The following is a 23727-nucleotide window of genomic DNA, read 5'->3' as shown; positions in this document are numbered from 1 at the left end:
AGGGAAAACTCTTGAAGGAATCGGCCTGGGTGAATATTTTATGAGGAGAACTCCCCAGGCAATTGAAGCAGTATCAAAAATACACTACTGGGACCTGATCAAACTAAAAAGCTTCTCCATAGCCAAGAACATAGTGAGTAAAACAAGCAGACAGCCCTTAGAATGGGAGAAAATATTTGCAGGTTATACCTCTGATAAAGGTCTAATAAGCAAATTCCACAGAGAACTCAAATGTATTAGCAAGAAAAGAACACGTGATCCCATCTCAGCATGGGCAAAGGAATTGAAGAGAAACTTCTCTAAAGAAGACAGACACATGATCTACAAGCACATGAAAAAAAAGCTCATCATCCTTAATCATCAGAGAAATGCAAATCAAAACTACTTTGAGATATCACCTAACCCCAGTAAGAGTAACCCACATAACAAAATCCCAAATCAGCAATGTTGGCGTGGATGTGGAGAAAAGGGCACCCTTCTACATTGCTGGTGGGAATGCACACTAATACGTTCCTTCTGGAAGGATGTTTGGAGAATACTTAAAGACCTAAAAATAGACCTGCCATTTGATCCTATAATTCCTTTACTATGTTTATACCCAGAAGACCAAAAATCACAATATAACGAAGACATCTGTACCAGAATGTTTATTGCAGCCCAATTCATAATTGCTAAGTCATGGAAGAAGCCCAAGTGCCCATCGACCCACGAATGGACTAGCAAATTGTGGTACAGGTACACCATGGAATATTATGCAGCCTTAAATAAGATGGAGACTTTACCTCTTTCATGTTTACATGGATGGAGCTGGAACATATTCTTCTTAGCAAAGTATCTCAAGAATGGAAGAAAAAGTATCCAATGTACTCAGCCCTACTATGAAGCTAAATTATAGCTTTCACATGAAGGCTATAACCCAACTATAGCACAAGACTATGGGGAAAGGGCCAAGGAAGGGGAAGGGAGGGGGGAGATTAGGGTGGAGGGAGGTTAATGGGTGGGGCCACACCTACGGTGCATCTTAGAATGGGTACAGGCGAAACTTACTAAATGTAGAATACAAATGCCTACATACAATAACTAAGAAAATGCCATGAAGGCTACGTTGAACAGTTTGATGAGACTATTTCAGATTGTGTATGAAACTAGCACATTGTACCCCTTGATTGCCCTAATGTACACAGCTATGATTTAACAATAAAAAAAGGGAACTATGAAACTCTAATCAAAGAAATAGCTGAAGATGTTAACAAATGGAAAAAAAAAAATACCATGCTCATGGCTGGGAAGAATCAACATTGTTGAAATGTCCATACTACCCAAAGCAATATACAATTTTAGTGCAATCCCTAGTAAAAGGTCTGTCATACTTTAAAGATCTCAAAAAAATAATACTTCATTTTATATGGAATCAGAAAAAAACTCAAATAGCCAAGACATTACTCAGAAATAAAAACAAAGCAGGAGGAATCACACTACCAGACCTCAGACTATACTATAAATCAAAAGTGATCAAAACAAAATGGTACGGGCACAAAAACAGAGGTAGGTGTATGGAACAGAATAGAGAACCAAGAGATGAACCCAACTACTTACCGTTATTTGATATTTGACAAGCCAATTAAAAACATTCAATGGAGAAAAGATTCCCTATTTAACAAATGGTGCTGGGTGAACTGGCTGGCAACCTGTAGAAGACTGAAACTGGACCTACACCTTTCACCATTAATTAAGATAGACTATCACTGGATGAAAGGTTTAAACTTAAGACATGAAACTATAAAAATACTAGAAGAAAGTGCAGAGAAAACTCTAGAAGAAATTGGCCTGGGTGAATATTTTATGAGAAGGACCTCCCCAGGCAACTGAAGCAGCATCAAAAATACACTACTGGGACCTGATCGAACTAAAAAGCTTCTGCAGTCAAGGACACAGTAAGTAAAGCAAGCAGACAGCCCTCAGAATGGGAGAAGATATTTTCAGGTTTTGTCTCCGACAAAGGTTTAATAACCAGAATCCATGAAGAACTCAATGTTTAGCAAGAAAAGAATAAGTGATCTCATCTCAAGCTGGGCAAGGGACTTGAAGATAAACTTCTCTGAAGAAGTCAGGTGCATGGCCTACAGACATATGAAAAAATGCTCATCATATTTAATCATCAGAGAAATGCAAATAAAAACTACTTTGAGATATCATTTAACTCTAGTAAAGTAGCTCATATCACAAAATCCCCAAACTGGATATGGTGGCATGGATGTGGAGAAATGGGAACACTTCTACACTGCTGGTGGGAATGCAAACTAATATGTTCCTTTTGGAAAAATGTTTGGACAACACTTAGAGATCTAAAAATAGACATGCCATTCGATCCTACAAGTCCTCTACTAAGTATATATCCAGAAGACAAAAAATCACATTATAACAAAGATATTTGTACCAGAATGTTTATTGCAGCCCAGTTCATAATTGCTAAGTCATGGAAGAAGCCCAAGTGCCCATCGACCCTCAAAAGAATAAATTGTGGTATATGTACACCATGGAATATTATGCAGCCTTAAAGAAAGATGGAGACTTTACCTCTTTCATGTGTACAAGGATGGATCTGGAACACATTCTTTTTAGCAAAGTATCTCAACAATGGAAGGAAAAGTATTCAAGGTACTCAGCCCTACTATGAAACTAATTTATAGCTTTCACATGAAAGCTATAACCCTCCCATGATCATATTAATGTACACAGCTATGATTTAATAAAATAAAAAAAATTAAAAAAAAGAAAGCTATAACCCCATTATAACCTAAGATTATGGGGAAAAGGGAAAGGGAGGGGAGGGGTGGAGGAAGGATGGGTAGAGGGAGGTTAATTGGTGGGATCACACCTATGGTGCATCTTACAAGGGTACATGTAAAACTTGCTAAATGTAGAATATAAATGTCTTAACACAATAACTAAGAAAAATCTAGGAAGGCTATTTTAACCAGTGTGATGATAAATTTCAAATTGTATATAAAATCAGTGCATGGTGTCCCATGATTGCATCAATGTACACAGCTGTGATTTAATAAAATAAAATTTAAAAATAACAAATACTAGTGAGAATGAAGAAAATTGAATGCTCATTTACTGTTGGTGGAAATGTGAAGTAGTACTATGGAGAACAGTATGGAGATTCCTGAAAAAATTAACAGAGCTACCATATGATTTAGTAATCCCACTGCTGAGTATAAACCATATATCCAGAGGAAAGAAAATGAATGTATCAAAAAGATATCTTCACTCCCATGGTTATTGCAGCAGTATACACAACACCCAAGATATCAAATTAAGTGTCCCTCAATGGATGAATGGATGAAGAAAATACATTATATGTACACAATGGAATATTATGAATCCATATAAAAATGAAATCTTATGATTTGCAGCAACACAGATGGAGCTGGAGGTCATTACATTAAGTGAAATAAGCAGGCACAGAAAAACAAATATTGGACATTCTCATGCCTTTATGCTAGCTAAAATTGGATCCCAAGAAGGTAGAGAATAGATATTGTTTCCAGAGTCTGGAAAGGGAAGAAGGGAGGAAACACGAATAAAATTTGGTTAAAGAGTTTAAAAATACAGTTAGAACATATAAGTTCTAGTATTTGATGATACAGTAAGAAAATTACAATTAATAATAATTTATTGTAGATTTCAAAATAATTAGAAGAGAAGAATTGTAATGTTCCTAATACAAAGATAAATGTTCCAGGCAATGGATATCCCAATTACCCTGATTAGATCATTACACATTGTATAAATGTATCAAAAATATCTGTACTAGCATATATTATGGTAGTACAGTACATTCCTACATATACTTACTACCATATATCAATAAATACATTTTTTAAAAAGAAAAGAACCAACATTGTCTTCACTAGAAGGCTAGTTTTATAAATTATGATAAAACGATGTAAGAAAATATAATTCAATTGTCATATTAAAAGTGAATGGGAGTCTTATAAAGGAATAGATAGGAAATGATTGCAAGGGATGAGAAACAAACAAACAAAAAAAGATATAGAATAGAATACATTTTATCTTTTGTGTATACTAAGTAATTACTTTTTAACTTGTTTTCCTCATTCTCCTCCAAGGACATTAAAAGCTCAGGAGATGATTGACTTGTCTCTCAGTATGTGTGAAAGAGGTTTATAAGGGTGATGTGAAGGATGGTGGATAGTTAACAGGTGAAGCCTGCGTCAGAGACCTGAGCCAGCCTGGAGATGGTGAGGAAGCTCCATGTGGGAAGCTAAGTACAATAAATGGTTGAGTTTATTCTGGAAAAGGGGAAGAGCGGAGCATTACAGATAGTTTAAGTAGCACATGCAAAGACCCAGAAATGAGAAAGGAAAAGGCTGTTTGGTATTCAAGAGACTTTCTCAAGACAAACTACTCCATGTTGTGTAATTAACAATTACTTTAACCATTTTAAATGAAGTAATATTTCTTTCTTTTTTTTTTGTAGAGACAGACTCTCACTTTATGGCCCTCAGAAGAGTGCCGTGGCATCACACAGCTCACAGCAACCTCCAGCTCCTGGGCTTAAGCGATTCTCTTGCCTCAGCCTCCCGAGTAGCTGGGACTACAGGCATGAAGTAATATTTCAAGAGGGATTATTTTAAATTTATTTAACACATAAAAAATGTTTTGCATTTAATATTTTAAATCCTTCATTTAAACTAGAATGAAGCTGTAAAGACATAATTATCTAAAGTTCTCATATTTTTTTATTATGGCTACTATACAAATCAGAACCTTTCTCAAGTTTAACATAAACTTGACATGAGAAACCAAAACTGTCTGATATAAACTTGACATGAGAAACTCCCAAGAGATGAGAGTGAGCTAGAATAAAAAAATTAAAAGGTAATTGTTTATATGAGATGTAAAGTTAATAATCATAGATATTTACTTAGAAAATCATTAACAATTGATTTAAAAGACAGATATAGCAAAATACTCAATATTTTTTTTGATAATGATTTACAAAATTTACTCACTTCCACTTGGAAAAATTTTATCTCATGTACGTGAAAGGAAATATTTTATAATTCAGTAAGAAATAAGCAAATTATTATCTTTTTTATTGTTTGGCATTCATTGAGGGTACAAAGAGTTAGTTTACACTGATTGCATTTGTTAGATAAAGTCCCTCTTATAATTGTGTCCCTCCCCCAAGAGGTGTGTCATACCCTGTATCCCCTCCTCCCCTCTCCCCACTACCTCATTTCCCTACCCAACCCCTTATATTAGCTCATCTACTGCCTTCATATTAGAATTGAGCACTTTTGATTCTTGCTTCTCCATTCTTGTGATGCTTGACTAAGAAGACTGTGTTGTGCTTCCATATAGGTTAATACAAGAGAGGTAAACTCTCCATCTTTTTGAATGGCTGAATAGTATTCCATGGTATACATATACCACAGCTTGTTAATCTGTTACTGGAGTGGTGGCCATTTAGGTCATTTCCATATTTTGGTAATTATAAATTTAGCTGTGATAAACAGTCTAGTACAGTGGTTCTCAACTTTTCTAATGCCATGATCCTTTAATACAGTTCCTCATGCTGTGGTGACCTCCAACCATAAAATTATTTTTATTGCTACTTTATAACTTTAATTTTGCTACTGTTATGAATGATAATGTAAATGTCTGATATGCAGGATGGTCTTAGGCAGCCCCTGTGAAAGGGTTATTTGATCCCCAAAGGGGTCATGACTCACAGGTTGAGAACCACTGGTCTAGTACAAATGTCCTTATGATAAAAGGATTTTTTTTTTTTTTCCTTCTGGGTAGATGCCTAGTAATGGGATTACAGGATAAAATGGGAGGTCTAATTTGAGTTCTTTGAGGATTCTCCATACTTCATTCCAAAAAGGTTGTATTAGTTTGCAGTCCCAGCAGCAATGTAAAAGTGTTCTCTTCTCTCCACATCTACACCAGCATCTGTAGCTTTGAGACTTTGTGATGTGGGCCATTTTGACTGGGGTTAGGTGATATCTCAGAGTAGTTTTAATTTGCATTTGTCTGATTATTAGGGATGATGAGCATTTTTTCATATGTTTTTTGATTTGCATTTCTCTGATGATTAGGGATGATGAGCGTTTTTTCATGTTTTTTCATATGTTTGTCTGTCTTCTTTAGGGAAGTTTCTATTCATGTCTCTTGCCCAGTGTTATCAGAGATTGTTGGCTCTTTTTATGTTGATTAATTTGAGTTCTCTGTATATCTTAATTATCAAGCTTTTGTCCCAATTTATAATATGCGAATATCTTTTCCCTTTCTGAAGGTTGACTATTTCCTTTGGTTGTTCTTTCCTTAGTTGTACGGAAGTTTTTCATTTTAATTAAGTTTCATTTGTTTATCTTTGTTGTTGTTGTAATTGCCACAAAAGTCTTCATAAAATCTTTCCCCAAGCTAACATCTTCAAGTGTTTTCCCCACACTTTCTTCAAGGATTTTTATTGTTTCATGCCTTATGTTTAAGTCCTTTATCCAATCATGAATCAATTTTTGTAAGTGGCAAGAAGTGTGGGTCCAGTTTCAGTCTTTTACATGTTGTTATTCAGTTCTCCCAACACCATTTAACAGGGATTCTTTCCCTCAGTGTATGTTCTTGTTTATTTTATCAAAGATCAGGTAGTTTTAGATGTTACTTTCATCTCATGGCTTTACATTTGGTTCCAAATGTCAATGTTTTTATTTTGTGCTAATACCATGCTGTTTTGATCACTATGGCCTTATAGTACAGCCTAATATCTAATAGGAGATATCCCTGGCTTTGTTTATATTACTAAGAATTGCCTTAGCTATATGGGTTTTTACTGGTTACATATAAAATTAAGAATTGTTTTCTCCAAAACTTGAAAGGATGATGATGGTATTTTAATGGGGATTGCATTGAAAGTACAGACATTTTGATAATGTTGATTCACCCCAGCAATGAGCATGGTATGTTCTTCCATTTGTTGATATCTTCTGCTATTTCTTTTTTTAGGGTTTCGTAATTTTTTTTGAGGTCCTTTACCTCTTTTGTCAGTATATTCCTGGGTATTTCATTTGTTTTGAGGCTACTGTGAAGGGAATTATGTCCTTGATTAGCTTCTCAACTTGGCTATTATTGCCATATACAAAGGCTACTGGTTTGTGGACATTGACTTCATATCCTGAAACATTACTGTATTTTTTGATCCCTTCTAGGAGTCTTGTGGTTGAGTCTTTGGGGTTCTCTAAGTTAAAGATCATATTGTTGGCAAAGAGTGAAAGCTTGACCTCCTCTGTTCCCATTTGGATGCCCTTATTCCCTTCTTTTGCTTGATTGTATTGGTAAAAATTTCCAGAACTATGTTGAATAGTAGTGGTGATAGAGGACAGCTTTATCTGGTTCCAGTTCTAAGTAGAAAAGCTTTCAGTTTTATTCCATTCAGTATTATATTAGCTGTGAATTTTCACAGATGGCTTCAATTAGTTTAAAAAATGTGCCCCTATTCCTATATTCTTAAATCTTCTAATAGAAAAGGATTCTGAACTTATTGAATGTTTTTTCTGTATCTATTGAGAGGATCATACGGTCTTTGTTTTTGCTTCTGTTGATATGGTCAATTATGTTTACGGATTTGCTTATGTTAAACCAGACTTGCATCCCTGGGATGAAACCTACTTAATCATGATGAATACCTTTTTTAAATGTGCAGCTGTAATCTATTGGCTAGGATTTTATTGAGAATTTTAGCATCTATATTCATTAATGAAATTGGTCTGAGGTTCTCCTTTTTAGTTGGGTCTTTTCCTGGTTGTGGTATCAGAGTGATGTTTGTTTCATAGAACATGATGGGGAAGATTCCTTCCTTCTCAATTTTTTGGAATAATTTATTCAGCATGCATATAAGCTCTTCTTTGAGGTTTAAAGAATCTTTTCTTTCATCTTGACTTTGGACATGTTCATTACAATATGTATTGGAGAAGCTCTGTTTGAGTTGAGATGACCTGGGGTTTGATATCCACCTGAAAGAAATGTATCCGGATCTTTAGTAAAACTTGGGAAGCTTTCATTTATGATTGTCTCCAGTAGGGTGCCCATTCCTTAGGGACGATCTTCTTCCCCTTCAGGGATCCCTATTATTCATATATTTGAATGCTTCATAAAATCTTGTAGTTCTCTAAGAGACTATTCTGCTTTCTATGTCTTCTTTTCTGCCTCTTTGACAACCTGGGTTAAGTTGACAACTTTATTCTCTAGTTCTGAGGTTCTTTCTTCTCCATGGTCTAACCTATTTTTGATACTTACCACTACATCTTTACATTCCCTGATTGTCTCTTTCATTTCCTTAAGCTCTGGCATATACTTTCTATATCCTACATATCTCTCATCTAACTTTTGGTTCTGTCTTTCCATTTTCTCTTCCATTGCTTTTATTGTCTTTATCATCCATATTTAAAATCTGTTTTCTGTCAAATCCATTAATTCTTTATAGGTGGAGTCTTCACCAGTAGCTGCCTCGTTGTCCCTTAAGGGAGTTGCTCTGTTTAGGTTTGTCATGTTGCTTGAATTTTTCTGTTGGTTCCTCTTCATGTGTTCTTTCTACTTGTTCACCTCCTTGTCCTTTTTCCTTCTCACTTCCTCCTTTGCTTCAGATTACCTTGTCTCAGAGATAAAACATAAGTTTTCCACTGCTGTGGATCATGCACTGTATCCATCTCACCACATCCTCACTGTGCTCCCTGAGCTATGACTCCAGGCCAGGTCCCCACACTAAGTATGGCTGTGCTCTCTCTTTTTCCCCAGATGTACTAGGAGAGCTCAGCTGAATGATCCTTCTGGTCCACCATCTTGCTCTGTTTACACAAACTCTTTTCTAATTTACTTAACATAGTGAAAGATGCATCTACGTGAAAAACAGAATTTGAAAAGGGCTGAATATGAATTCTTTCCTTAGGCATGAAGTACATTTCAACTTAAATAATCACTAACTGTAAAATTTTATATAATACTAATTCACTTGATATTTTATCTGTATCAAAGTACTTTTTCAAGGCCCCAGAGCAAGCTTTATTTTAAATATTAACTTACCATATTTCAGCTGAATGAACTTTGAGGAAAACGTATATTCTAGAATTGATTGTTGTTTAGACTATTAGCTAAATGACATTATTTTGAATGGTCTGTTGGAAAAAAGTAAAGGAGGCAAAAATATGTAGTTGACATCATTCTAAACTCAAACTGATGCATTTAATTCAAAGAACTGTTGAAGTTGTCATATGTCTAAGATGTACTATTTGCTATCAGGAAAATCTGAACTTGTAATCCTAAATTACTGATTCCTAACTATCTCAAAATATAAAATTGAGAGGAAATGTTTTGGATGATCTCACTTATATGCTCAACAATCTGATTCTATGTCACTGATCCTACATATTGCCAAACTTCATCTCCATAGGTAGAACGAAATTAAAAGAACATAATAGAGGAATCAAAAACCTCCTGGGTAATAAAAAGGAATATCATTCATCTAAATATAAACAAATAATCCAAACATACAGCATAAATCTTTATGACTACAGAGAACATGAAAGTGGTTAAGGCATTAAAATTTTATTTCTTGTTCTTTATCAGGTCACCAGTCACGAAATATCTTGCATTTGAGAACTACTCAAATTTGCAGTTGCATAAATTTACACAGTGAATACTTACCACATCCCAATTCATTCCACTTTTCTCACTGAACAGTTTGCATAATGTCCCTGATGTGTCCACTACACCTCCAGCAAACACAGAGACTAGGTGAGTTGTTTTAACATATCCCTTTTCCACTCTCACTTTTATCAGTAGTAGTACAATATTTGACCTTAAATGAGTTATATTTTTCTATTAATTTTAATAAACCTTTAGGTACACAGTTAATATTTAACTTCAGAATTGATATATAATGATTTTTCCAGAACAAAGCACTAAATCTGATTTGAAAACTGATGATCTGGGTGGCACCTGTGGCTCAGTGAGTAGAGTGCCAGCCCCTTATACTGAGAGTGGTGGATTTGAACCTAGCCCTGGCCAAACTGCAACAAAAAATAGCCAGGCATTGTGGAGGGTACCTGTAGTCCCAGCTACTTGGGAGTTCTGAGGCAAGAGAATCACCTAAGCCCAAGAGCTGGAGGTTGCTGTGATCTGTGACACCATGCACTCTACCAAGGGTGACAAAGTAAGACTCTGTCTCTAAAAAAAAAAAAGGAAAGAAAACCGATGATCTAGTTTGGGTTCTGTTCCTGCTACCCATGCTATTTTGAATCTTGCACTAATTGCCACATTTTCCTTATTTGAAAACTACATGGATTTAGGGACAACTACTGATATAATAGTGTCTGGAAAACATTTGGGGTGATAGAAACCTTAAAGATTTATTAAGAGTTTTTGTCATCATTTACAAATGATGCATCCAAGAACTCTCTTCTTCTCCACACTAAATTAATAAATTGTATTGCTTCTGAGTCATTTTGTTAAGTGGAGAATACCAAAGGATGCTTATAGTACTAAAAATACTAAGACAATCCTCTTAGAGGCTAAGGTTTTTGATTTCCAATAGACATGTTGGATCTCACATTATCCTGTGTTCCATATAGCCAGCATAAAGTTTATTCTATAAACAGAAAATATAAAAGAGAATAGAAACAATGAGGCTAACCCATTAATTATATCAAATTTGCTCATGCTGGGGAATGAGAAGCCTCAGAGGAAGACTCTTTAAAATGACTAAATTCTTTTAGTTTCCTAATCATGAGTCAAGATGAACTCCCTTCCCAAGCTAAATTGTAGAGGTTGATGCCAGGATGGTTGAGAGACCAGTGGGAACTCTAGATGTGTGGATCTTATAATTGAACTGGCTTGAGTCATGTTCCCATATTTCTAGGAGGCAGTCCAGAGTGTAGAGAATTTCTCCATGCTCAACTTTGTGCCATGTGTTAATGTAAAAATGTTAGGAGAATGGATCTGTGATAGCACCTCCATTTAGAACCTGGGTTCATGCTACTCTCAAAAGACCCAAGAGAGTGTTGTGAAACTCCTGCGCCCCCACAGAAGAACATAGAAGTGGCTGAAAAAACCGAAGTCCCCAGTGGAGTTGACTGGTTGGGATAAAAAGCATGAGGCCATGTCAGTCCATAGGTATCTTAGAGGATGCAATAGTAGTGGGAACAGATGACCGAAAGGGTACATGAATATCTCAGTGTGTTCCAGAAGACGGCTATGGGCCAGATGCTTCTCCCTTCCCCCTTCCTGACTTTTCTGTGTACTACTCACTCCTGCAACAAGAGATGCAACCCTTTGGGGGAAAGGAAAAAAAGAACTCTGAATTACTGAGAAAAACGTCACTAAATTTACCGTAGTAATTATAAGACTGAACTTCTACGACAAACAGGTATGGGTTTATGATATTATAGAATTAAATTAAGATTGATTAAAAATTAATTTTTTTTGATCACCTATTTAAGGCTTGATGAAGTTTACATATATAACTTTGTTCTAAAATTATCAAATTTTGAGAAATTAAAAATAGAACTACAATAAGACCCAGAATTCCTCTTTTGGGCATATACTCTAAAGAAGTGAAATCCCTACCTTATAAAGATATTACATTCCCATGTTTATTGAAACATTATTCAGGTTAGCCAAGATATGTAAACAACCTAAGTGTCCCTTGACAGACATAACTGACAAACCATAATATGCAAGCACTCTCTGAAAGACTATTCTGCCCTAAAAAAGAATGAGATCTTGCCATTTGCCATAACATGGATGAATTCGGGAATCACTACTGTAAGTGAGACAAGCCAAATACAGAAAGGAAAACATGGCATGATTTGACTTACACCTGACTCTAAAAATAAACAAATATATAGAGGTAGAGAACACGACGGTGGTACCAGGAATGGGGGTGAGGTATACATGGGGAGCTGTAGGTACAAGGACACAAAGTAGCAGAAACATGGGATGAATATGTTTAGAGATCTAATATGCAACATGAAAACTACAGGTAATAAAATTATCCTCTATGTGGGATTTATGCTAAATGAGTAGATTTTAGCTGCTCTTGCTATAAAAAGGAGAAACTGTGAGGAGATGGATATTTAACATCTATATAAAACATTATAGTAATGTTTTACTATCTACATATGTCAATGACATCATGTTGTATACTTTAAATATACACAATCAAAAATAAAGTAAAAATACTGAAATAATTAATAAAATGTTGGTTTCTTTTTTTCTTTCTTTTTTGCAGTTTTTGGCCAGGGCTGGTTTTGAACCCGCCACCTCCAGCATATGGGGCCAGCACCCTACTCCTTTGAGGCACAGGCGCCGCCTGGTTTCTTTTTTTTATAGTAAATTCCACATGGGCCTTTCTACTCTTTAGTTCCAGAGCTCCATCTTAGAGTTGCTTTCTTATCTTCTCCTTTTTTACAGGATAAAATTTATATTTTGAAGTACTTCCAACTTGGAGATACCTTCCAACTTGGACACAACCATTTTATTTTCTCTCTCTTAATCAAGAGTGACTTTACGGGCGGTGCCTGTGGCTCAGTGAGCAGGGCGCCGGCCCCATATACCGAGGGTGGCGGGTTCAAACCCAGCTCCGGCCAAACTGCAACAACAAAAAAAATAGCTGGGCGTTGTGGCGGGCGCCTGTAGTCCCAGCTACTCGGGAGGCTGAGGCAGGAGAATCGCCTAAGCCCAGGAGTTGGAGGTTGCTGTGAGCTGTGTGAGGCCACGGCACTCTACCGAGGGCAATAAAGTGAAACTCTGTCTCTACAAAAAAAAAAAAAGAGTGACTTTAGATATTTCATCCCAGGGTCATTACTATTCTCAACTCTGTTTACATAGGTCATTAGTGTTCTAGACTTTACTTACAAATTCAGTGATTTGGGTTTCTGAGGACTTCAGTGCAATTTTATAACATAGCATGACTTGAAGCAACTTCGCCTTGTCACTTCAGATTGTAACAACCTTTTGCTGGCTTCTCCTTATCTGTTCACATATTGGCCTTTCAAAACCAAGAACCTGACATTTCCCTATCATTTCACACCCAGAAATATCAGTTCCAGCTTTTATTTTTATCTTTTGCAGTCATAAAAAAATTGAGAAAAAAATATGGCACCATTGTAAATCTAAGATATACCCAACTTTGTATATTTCTGCTTTCCTGAAAAATTTATCAACGTATGACTGAGTCATTTCTCCTCATATGTTTTCATTCACTTAATAGTTTAACATGTGGCTAGTGGACATAGAAGGGCCGGCTGTTCTTTTTGGTTTCTCTAGTTAACGTGAAATTCTTATGAGCAGGGCCTTCTCTGTTCCTCAGCATGTTAGTTGCTAACATGGAGCCCAGTACCCAATAGGAACTCTGTAAATATTTTGCAAATTGACATGTGAATGCCTTAAACAAACTTTATATAAAGTCAAATAGATTATTCTCCATTTCTACCCATTAAAGCAGTTTTGGACTGTTTTCTTCATAGTGTTTGGGGGGAAGATCGATCTTGCCATCTTAGCGATCTCATTGTAACATTAATGAATTTACTAGTATCATACTTGAATCACGTATAACACTGTTCAAATACCCCACACCTGCAATACAAAAAGTAGTTCTTTCACTTCTCCAACATGAAGAAAGCATATACCTAGCCTCTGGATGACCTGCTTGTTAGGAAGCCTCACACTTAGCTTGAGCTAGGAAAAGTATCTGTATTGGGTTTTTCTTTAGAGGGAAAACACTTTGTATTAGCCTCGAAGTGATATGACTCTGCTGCATTGGATCAGACAGCATCCAACCAGTGATAATTATACTAGTGACCCCCTCAGGGATGATTGTTGGAGACTTCTTCCCATTTAAAACCTAATGAGATATAATTTTACCCCCAAAAGTGATTAAGTTAATAGTGCCCACTTTAGACAAAATTTAGCAAAAAATGTTTATAGCAAAGATAGTATAGTATAAGTGAAAGGAAAAATGATTACTTGCTTTACTTTTTATTTACTCCAGCAGCCTCAAGTCATTTAAAAGGACTGTCCATGTTGAGACATTATCTACTGCAAGTGGACAAAGAAGGTCTACTTGGACTTAAGACTTGAGTATCAGTCTCATAACTTTCTAACAGCAAGCAATTGGGAAGATAACAGATTTTTTCAGCCAGTTTCCCATCTGTGCAGTGGAGAAAATGCATAACTCTATAGGGCTATGGTTAAATAGAATGTGATGTTTCTACAACAGTGCCTGTGTAAAGTTAAGCTCATTCTAAATATTAGATTCTCCCTCCTTTAATCCATCTAGTATTCATCTTAAAACTTTAATGCACGGGAAAGAAAATATGAAAGTACTTCATCTAATGATTTTGTTGGTTTTTAAAGAATTTGTCAAATGAAGAGCACATTAAGTAATTTGTCTTTTAGAATGTTTAAAGTAAAATGAAATTGAAGTTTGTTCATAGAAAATCATAGTAGAATAATGGCGAAATGTCTCTGATTGGGTGCCAGAGATTTACTCTCCAGTTCCACCTGTGCCCAAACATAACATATCAAACACAAAATCCATCTTTTTTGTTTCATGTTTATTCATCTGCTCAACTCTTCCTGTTAGGCAAGCCTAAATGCTCGCATTGGACACCATTAGGTTATTTTTCTCTTTCTCCCTGATTCCTGTGAGTTATTCATTTTGTCATCTCCTAATGACTTTGTCATCTACTTTATATTCCCACTTCTAGACTCTAACCTAACCCCTATCATCTCGTTTACAGAAAAATAAAATTACCAAATTTCTGATGATAACTAAAATCAGTGATAAAATTTTAAAAGTATGATTATCAAAATTCTGAAATGTTTTAGTATTAAATAACTGTCAGAACCAGGATAAGAACTCATTATACGTTCATTTGAACACATAGCTGAGCTATAGCAATGAGATAAATTGTGTGGAAAAAATTATGTTACAAAGTGATTGTTTATTTGAACGCTTATACTTATCATGATACATATTTATTCAAAAGCCATTCCTTTAGCAAGCATGCCTGGGTATGAGGGTAAATTACTATGACCCTTTCTATTCAAGCAAATAAGTTTATGTTTGCATGAAAAGGAGTATTTAAGGAAGGGGTTCTAGCCTAAATGAATTAGATCCATTCACCAGAGTTTAGAATAGGGCCATGGACTATTATTTAATTTAATTTTATTTTTTTATCTTTTTAAAAAATGAATAGTAACATTTGCTAAGGAGAATTGTTTCTTTATAGTTACTTGTCAAAAAATAAATAGACAAGCCCTTATGCACATAACACCTTCTGTGGAAACTGATTCAAAACTTACCTCTTGAAATTCTCTTTTGTAAAAATCTGAGGCAAACCTGGTGGCTGAGATAGAGTGATAAAAAAATAGAAACGTGTTTTTTTCTATTTCTTTTCAATGAGATCAAAACAAAATTTAGTAGTATTTCAATCTTTTTTTTTTTCTTATTTAGTAAAGTTTTATTTTTGTGTATTCACTAAAGAACTGGGTATTTATCTTTTCTATTTGTGAAGTGTTATTAAAAATTCAAGAGCATGAATTACGGTGCTTGCTGGCTATATCTGACAGGAACATCAAAGACCTAGTGTTAAAACATGGTATTACAGGAAGAAATAATAACTTGTACTTGAAAATACTGAGACATGTTCCTAACATAAATATGAAAGAAACAAGAGATGACACAAGGGGTAAAATGTATTCTTCATAGAAAAAAGACAACTCAGAACTGATTCCATAACTGAGGTCAAGGCATCATTTTTTTTTTAAATGCTTTATTTATGGAAAATAAAAGCACTTTAACTAGTTGAGAAAGTATAAACAAAATGATTGTTTAAAAAGGAGGAATTTGCATGTTGTCTATCTTAGTATTTGATGATAATATTCCTCTTTTGCATTTATTCACTAAAGAAATTGTATTTCTCTCCAAGAGCTTAGTATGAAGCACATGAAGGTGTGACCCTGGACCAGTTGTAGTGAATATTCTAATCATTCGCCATCCATCATCTTTTTTCACCCCTACTTTAGGTAGATCTTTGATCTCTGGGTGCAAGTTATATAAACCCACAGTTATTAAAATTATTTAGTCTTCTGCCAATAAGAAATCCCATTGAAAAGACATAATTAATGAAAGCTTAAAGAAAGAAAACCGGACAGGAGGATGAGATGTTTCAATTTCATCAAAATCAATATTGAAGTTATTAAAAGAAGGAAAATAGAGTGTAAAAGTTGATTATCCAAATTGGATCATTCTTCCCATACACAACTAAATTAGAAGTTGAAGGGTCAGGGGAGAAAAAGCATATGGAGTACACAGCATTGCTCCAACAGTTCAACTCTGTAATCTCAGCTACTGAAACTTCCCATTGTCATCCAGAGACCAGTTTTATCGAGTGAGTGCTGAAATCCAGACTAGTTTTACCTATACTGTCACTCACCAGTTGTATCTTGTCAGATCCCAGAAGTTTCTCTGGTGCCAATGAGCTCCCCCCATTAATAAAAATCAATATGATTCTTTTTTGAAAAGAATTCCCCCAAATTCCAAGCTTTCTTTGTTCTTTGGACATATATGGAAAACCAGCCAGTCTTTGCGTATCTCCTGAATTAAAATTCTGACTCCCAAATAAAATGTCATATTTAAAGTTTTCTGTATTTTATTTTGACTTCAACAGGAGCAAAAGAAATAGAAGGAAGAAAATAACAGCTCTTGAGAGAGGCTATTTATAACACATTTCTCTAACAATTAGGGTATTCTACAGTTAGAAAATAATATGATTTTTTTATAAAATAGGAATGAAGGCTAATATCTAGGTGTGGCAGTGAGGTCATTGAATTCGCTGGTCAGAATAATTATTTAAATTAAATATTCATCAAAACAACTCAAGTATCATAAGTACAAACTCTAAAACATCATTCTCTGCCATCTAGGCATAAAAAAGTGGGGAGACAGGGTACTCCGAGTTCTATGTGCCATACAGTCCTGAGGATGTTGGTGGTTAATCATTTCAGACTGTCACTGATTTTCATATGGTATTTTTCTTTCTTTGCCTCTTTTTTTTCTGATATAAAGTGTTAATAATTACTATGTTAACTTCAATCATTGGTGGTTTCTAACTTCATTCTTAATGAAATTCTAAATGTTATTTCTTCTGGAAAAAATTGCAACCTTCTAAGATTAATTGCTCTACACTTTGACTTAATAAAAAGAAATTTAATCATTTAAATGGTATAACAAGAAGATGACATTCAATCTTATTAAAATTTATTTTTACTCATACTTTTTGTGAAATAAAGATGTTCTGAGTGCTCTGTTTTTTGATGTGTGACTTAATTCAGGTGATTCTTGATATTTTCATGAAGAACATCATCAATTATATCACATTTTTAATATAAGAACCCAAAATGGATGGTTAATTACTTAAAGGTCTGAAAAAAATACTCATTTAGATAAAATAAGAAAAAAATTCTACCTACTAAAAGAACATGTTAGAGAGCTAAAGTCTGCCCCCTTATTATCTTCCAGTTGCTAGAAAGTAAACAACTTGAACTTGGTGATAGGTATCTCCCTAAACATTTAAGTAAAGCCTTGTAAAAGTAGTCAAATATCTTTAACTTAGAGAATGGGTAGTTTTTATTTTCCTGACTTGAGTTCTTATAGTTGTTTTAATAATTTTGATAGCAACAAAAACAAATGTCAGTTGAGATTTTATTATGAGCCAGACACTGTTCTAAGCAATCACTTAATCTTCAGAATAATCCTGTGAAGTAGAAACTATTATTATTCACATCATACAAATGGGGAAATTGAGGCTCTGAAATGCTTGATAAATAATTTGAGATTCCACAATTATTAATTATTAAGGCCCAAATGTAGAAGATACAGGCCGTTATAACAAAAGATATTTCGAAAAAATTACAAAATCACCTGGTATAAAATTTTTGGGGTGAATTAGTAATCATACAAAAGCAATAGTCTCCAGATTACTTAAGTACTCTATTTATAGCTGGCAAAATGCTAGGCTAGATGACAGACCAGGATGGTAGAGCTGCTACATTCTTTTTATCATATACAATATCACCCCCAACTCTTCCATCAGGGGAAAAAAAAATGTTCTTTTGACCTTCTCTGTTCTTTTAGAATCTTTATAATTAGCTACCCTTCTTCAAAATGCATGGTCCTAGACATCTGATTTAGTATACTTGAATCAGTATATCACTCACATATTATAGTTTGGTCTTTATACATGGAAATAAGGGCTATTTAGAGTCTTTTAAAAAGCAAAGAAAGAAATAATTACTAAACAAATTAATCAAAAATACATCACACAGAATTTAGGAGAAAGTTAAAGTGATCTCATAAGCCCATCATATGGAATATTGGAAAGATAAAGTGAGAAGGCCAAAGAAATATCAATGAATTCTTGGTATAGATGAAAAAAATAAGTACTCAAAAGTGAATAAAGTAAAATTAAAACCCATTAAATTAGTTTGTAAGTAGCTATTATCACAGTGGCCTCATAAATCATTCCTAAAAACTGAATTTGAACAATAGAATTAAGATACAGTCTCACTGAATGCAGAGTAGAATTTTAAATGTTTTTCATCAAAAATTCAAAATTAGGCCAAGTGCGGTGGCTCATACCTATAATCCTTGCAGTTTGGGAGGCCAAGGCAGGAGGATCACCTGAGCTTGGGAGTTCAAGACCAGCCTGAGCAAGAGTGAGACCCTGTCTCTACTAAAAATAGAAAACTAGACAGACTTTGTGGTGGATGCCTGTAGTTCCATCTACTTGGGAGGCTAAGACAAGAGGATCATTTGAGCCCAGGAGTTTGAGGTTGTTGTGAGCTATGATGACACGAGGGCAACCTACCCAGAGTGACAGAGTAAGACTCTTTCTCAAAAAAAAAAAAAAATTAAAGATCAGCTTTGAGACTTTGTGAAGCCAGTAGACAATTTAACACATGCACATAAGAGAAAAACTCAAGTCAATCCAAGGTGGGGGATGGAGGAACAAGGGAGCAGGGAGGGGAGAACGGAGGGATAGGTGTGCTCCCGTTTAATGGACACAGTGTTAGGGAGTCTGGCACACCTCTTGGGGTCAGGATACAATTATAAGAGAGACTTTACCTAACAAATGCAAACACTGTAAACTAATTCTTTGTACCCCCAATTAACCTGAAACAATAAAAAAAAGAAAGAAAAAATGAAAAGAGAAAATAGATTGCTTGAGCTCATACATTGTACATTTATCCCTAGACGCCAGCCACCAGCCCCTGAGCATGTCTGTCACGTGGCATGTCATGGCATGTCATTAAAGAGGAAGAATATTACTAATACACTCTTAAGTAAAAAAGATCTCTATCAATTCCTGTTTTCTACAAAATATTCATCTATTCACAATTGCTCTGCTCTGTTGTAAGTTAGCTGATTTAATGCTACTCTGGGAGGTGGTTTGAGGGGGCATCATGAAGTTCAACTCCTTTCCTTCCTCTCATGTCCACCCACCTGCAAATATTGGTGCTTCACTTGGTTGTTATATATTCAATAACTTCTTCAAATCTTACTTTATGGCAGGATTGTTCAAATATGTCCAGTGGGCTAACAGTACGATAAGTATAGTCATAACAAAGCACTTCCTGAAATGATGAATTTTAGTTAATAAAAATTGTTTTCTGTTGGAGAGGTACTGGCCCCCCAACCAAAGCAAGTGACATAGCCTCAAGTGCTCCCCGAGGAACGTTGCCCTAAGATGGAAAAACTTCTTTCTTTGTGAACATGCCCAGGCTAGTAAGAACAATCAATTAGATGTTCACAGAAAGGAAAGTTACCCGAGGGCTTCGCATGGTTGCAGCTGGGGGCTGGGCACCTGCGGAGGTTACAGGAAGAGTGCTCTGCTCTATCCTCCTTTTAGCAAACTATTCTTTCTTAAGTTTTAGGGAACTAATCAATCAAGAACAAGACAGCTAGAAGCCGTTGTGGTTAAGCCTTCAGCAAAGTGTTGAGCAAAGGGTCTCGATTTAGAACTGGTATGTGTCTAGCAGCAAGTGTGCTGAACAAAGAATTTCTCAGCAGTCTTTATGATTTCACCATTATATCCTCCCTTTTCTATTTCTATACATTTTTTTCTTTTGACTAGTGCTGTGTATAAAAACACCCAATAAATGTGGGAAGTCACCACAGGCCTGAATGAGCCTTGGTCTCCCTCTCATCATAATCATTCTGTGTGCAGTGCTGACCTCTGAGTCTCTGAGCATCTAGTTCTGAGGACAACATTCTGTATTTTTTGATGCAGAAGCATTATTAACAAAACAGTCTTTGAACATTTTCTGAATATACTTTCTTGCTCTATCGTATTATTTTGAAAGATTTGATGTTCCAAGCACAAGAACAGAAAGAATGTTGGATTTGAGGCTTTAGAAAAAATGATTTAAATTTTGTTCATCAATGTTGATTAAAAATTCATGAAGAATTTTTAGGTTGTCTGTAGCTAGTTTTCATAGATATATTTGGTCTTCATAGAAGCATATGGAAATACATATTTAATTTGACAGTATTTTGCAAATCATACCCACTTCAGAATAATTTGCAAAGTAGAAATGCATCCATATGCTAGAAGATAGTTTATCTATTATGCCAAGAGTAAAGGCAGAGACATACATTCAACAACAATATTTTAAAAATTATTGGGAGGGGCAATGAGGATCATGAAAGTAAAGAAAGCTTAACAGGAATGTCCCTGAGCCCAAAGAATTTATAATTAAGAAGATTTCAGTTTATAATCGCTTTCTTAAGCAATCATGTTGGACATGCTAAAATGCAGTCTCACAGGGATCACAGGTTCCTTTAAAAAAAAGTGCCACATGGCCTTTTTCTGCCTAAATTGCTATGGCTTGTGCTAAACCTTCTGTGAGACCCTGACCAACTCTGTTTGGAGACGGTAGTAATATGGCAACCAAGGTAATCTAACTATACAACCAAGTTAACCTAAGCCTGTCTGGAGGACAAAAGGTGCTAGTTCTAGACAAAACAATTATTCCCACTCCATCAAATTCCCTCCTCTGGAAGAGCAAAAATAGGTGAACAAAGATGGATTGCATGATTCAGACATTTGTTTTTAGCAATAAATTTCAAGTGTTCCTATAGTTTGTGAAGTTAGCCTGTCTTGGATGTACCGGGACCCCCTGTGGATGTGATTGTATGATGAGGCAGCTCCTCCTGCCACATTCTCCAGTATGTGTCATTAAAATAAATTCATACCCTGGCTGTTTGGAAATCATAAAGAGCCAGATGGACACATGTATGTTCTAAACAAAGATGTATAAAAATGTAGCAATAACTCCTTACCATTAATAGTAAAAGAAAAAGAAAAAAAACCCTGCAGATTTTACTGGTCACTTTAGGGGCAAAATTCTTGAAGTAATTAAAATAAGAGCTGAGAGCTCTTTGACAAGCTTTGCTTTCTCATATCTGAAAGGTTCATTGACCCTGTATATCTTCAGAGACACTAGACTGCAATCTTAGAATAGGAAATAAATTTGAAGTTTCAAAGAACTTCAGTGTTCCCAAATTAATGATCAGGTCATCATCATCTGAGAGTAGTGATTTGTAAGTGAGAATGGCTTTAATGTATTTTTTTAATACTGATAATTACTATTTTGACTTTCTTTAGGAGCCAGGATTACTTTATCACCTGACATTAAAAAAAAAATTATTTACTGAATTTATTTTTAACTTACTCTTGCCTCAAGGCATGTAAGTTTTTTGTTTGTTTGGGTTTTTTTTTTTTGTAGTTTTTGGCTGGGGCTGGGTTCAAACCCACCAAACTGGTGCATGGAGCCAGCACCCCACTCCTTCGAGCCACAGGTGCTGCCCATGTAAGTTATTTTTTAAGATCCCAGGTTAAATTTACCACATGGGAAAATTATCTGAAGAAGTGGTCACAGTAAACATTGTCAATCCATGAAAATGAAAAACCCTTTTGGGCGGCACCTGTGGCTCAAAGCAGTAGGGCGCCAGCCCCATATGCTGGAGGTGGTGGGTTCAAACCCAGCCCTGGCCAAAAACTACAAAAAAAAAAAAAAAAAAAAGAAAAAAAGAAAAAGAAAAACCCTTTAAAATTACTGACCTGAAGTGGTTTCAAAATAAAAATAGGTTTAGAGTCCTAAACCTATGACATAACTATATGGTATGTCATGATTCCACAGAAATTTCATGATTTCTTTAAATTATTTATCTGCTTTTATATCCCTTATAATGACAATTTGAGAACTAAGAGCTGGTATAATCCATTTTGAGAATGTGGCTCCAGAATTAAGAAAGAGCTTAAAGCAATCATGATTTTACCAGTGTTTGTAATTTTTAAAATATTGTAGAATAGGAATAAAGAGCAATTTTATGATAATAAGGTGGGCTTTAAATGTTAAGCCAGTAACTTAGATTCCATAAAAATTCTAGTGACGAAAATAAAAAAGAAAAGATCACTTGACATATACCCTTAAGAAATGTCATTTGAATAATTCTTTCTTCCTTTTTATACCTCCTGAAATTTATGAAACTTATGAAGTGAATCTCTTTCATAGGCAATAATTTCAGCTTTCCAAGTAACAGAGAATGAATGTATTCACTTGGAGGATTCGTAACTGCAAGTTTCCCACCTCCTTGCTCCAGCTTTTCTCAAGCGGCTCTGAGTTAGTCATCTACCCCTCTACTGTTCTTGGGGCAAAATTATTCTCAGAATTTACCCAGCAATTAATCAAAGATTGCCTTATGACATATTCTAATGGTGTGTTACCTGTCATTTAAATCACTCACTTGACTATTTAAATTATATCTCTTCAAAAGAATTGTAACATTTTAAAATCATGGCAATATCCTACATTTATTTCTATCTACGAAAGTTTTTCGCTCATAAATATTTGATTACGTTTGATCAGTCCTTCTTATATCAAGCCAGAATTATTTCCTTTATGTGGGAAAGCAATAAATACTTTCAAAAGATACTTGTGTTGGAGTAAGATAAAATGTAAGCTTTACCACATTTTGTTTCTGAGATAAAGATGTATATATTTGTGTGAATACTAGAGACGTATTGAAAGCACTTATTTTCTGATGATAAATGGAAAACACGGAAAAAGGCCACTTAAATCCATTTTAAACTTAATGGAGGAAAAGAAAGGTTTGATTGAGATATTATCTTAAAATATAAAATTAACAAAGATTTATAATTTGAATATTTATAATTAAGAATATTTATAATTTATAAATATTCTACAAAATGTAGAATAAATTTGTAATATCCTAATTCTTAAAAAGAATAAATAGTAAATCAAGTATTGATTTTTTGGCTTATTTCATAACAAAATGCTATTGTAGCAAAATATAGTACCTTTTATATTATGTTTACCTTTTTCAATATAACCTTAAATGTGACAATATTTATAAAGATGTATGAGACTATTTCTCTTTAATCCTTGATGTCAAAGTTATTCACCTTTGAAGTATCTTGTCAAATTTCCCACTTCACTTGCTCCAACAGCTCTGAATACTTTCATTGTGCATAATTTTGTAATCCAAGAGTTTCCTATTTGACTCTCATCATAAAAACCTGAATCTCATGAAAAATCTTCCTTTATGAT

General features: G+C 34.9%; 1 protein-coding gene across 5 annotated transcripts in view; it reads right to left on the bottom strand.

The window, feature by feature from the left end:
- Positions 1–23727, bottom strand: part of KYNU (kynureninase) — a 152473-nt gene that overhangs the window by 26799 nt on the left and 101947 nt on the right. The gene's annotated exons all lie outside the window — the stretch shown is intronic.

The sequence above is a fragment of the Nycticebus coucang genome, chromosome 7 (genome assembly GCF_027406575.1).
Source record: "Nycticebus coucang isolate mNycCou1 chromosome 7, mNycCou1.pri, whole genome shotgun sequence".
Lineage (NCBI taxonomy): Eukaryota > Metazoa > Chordata > Mammalia > Primates > Lorisidae > Nycticebus > Nycticebus coucang.
Note: the sequence above shows the minus strand (reverse complement) of the source record. Positions and strands in the feature narration are given on the sequence as shown.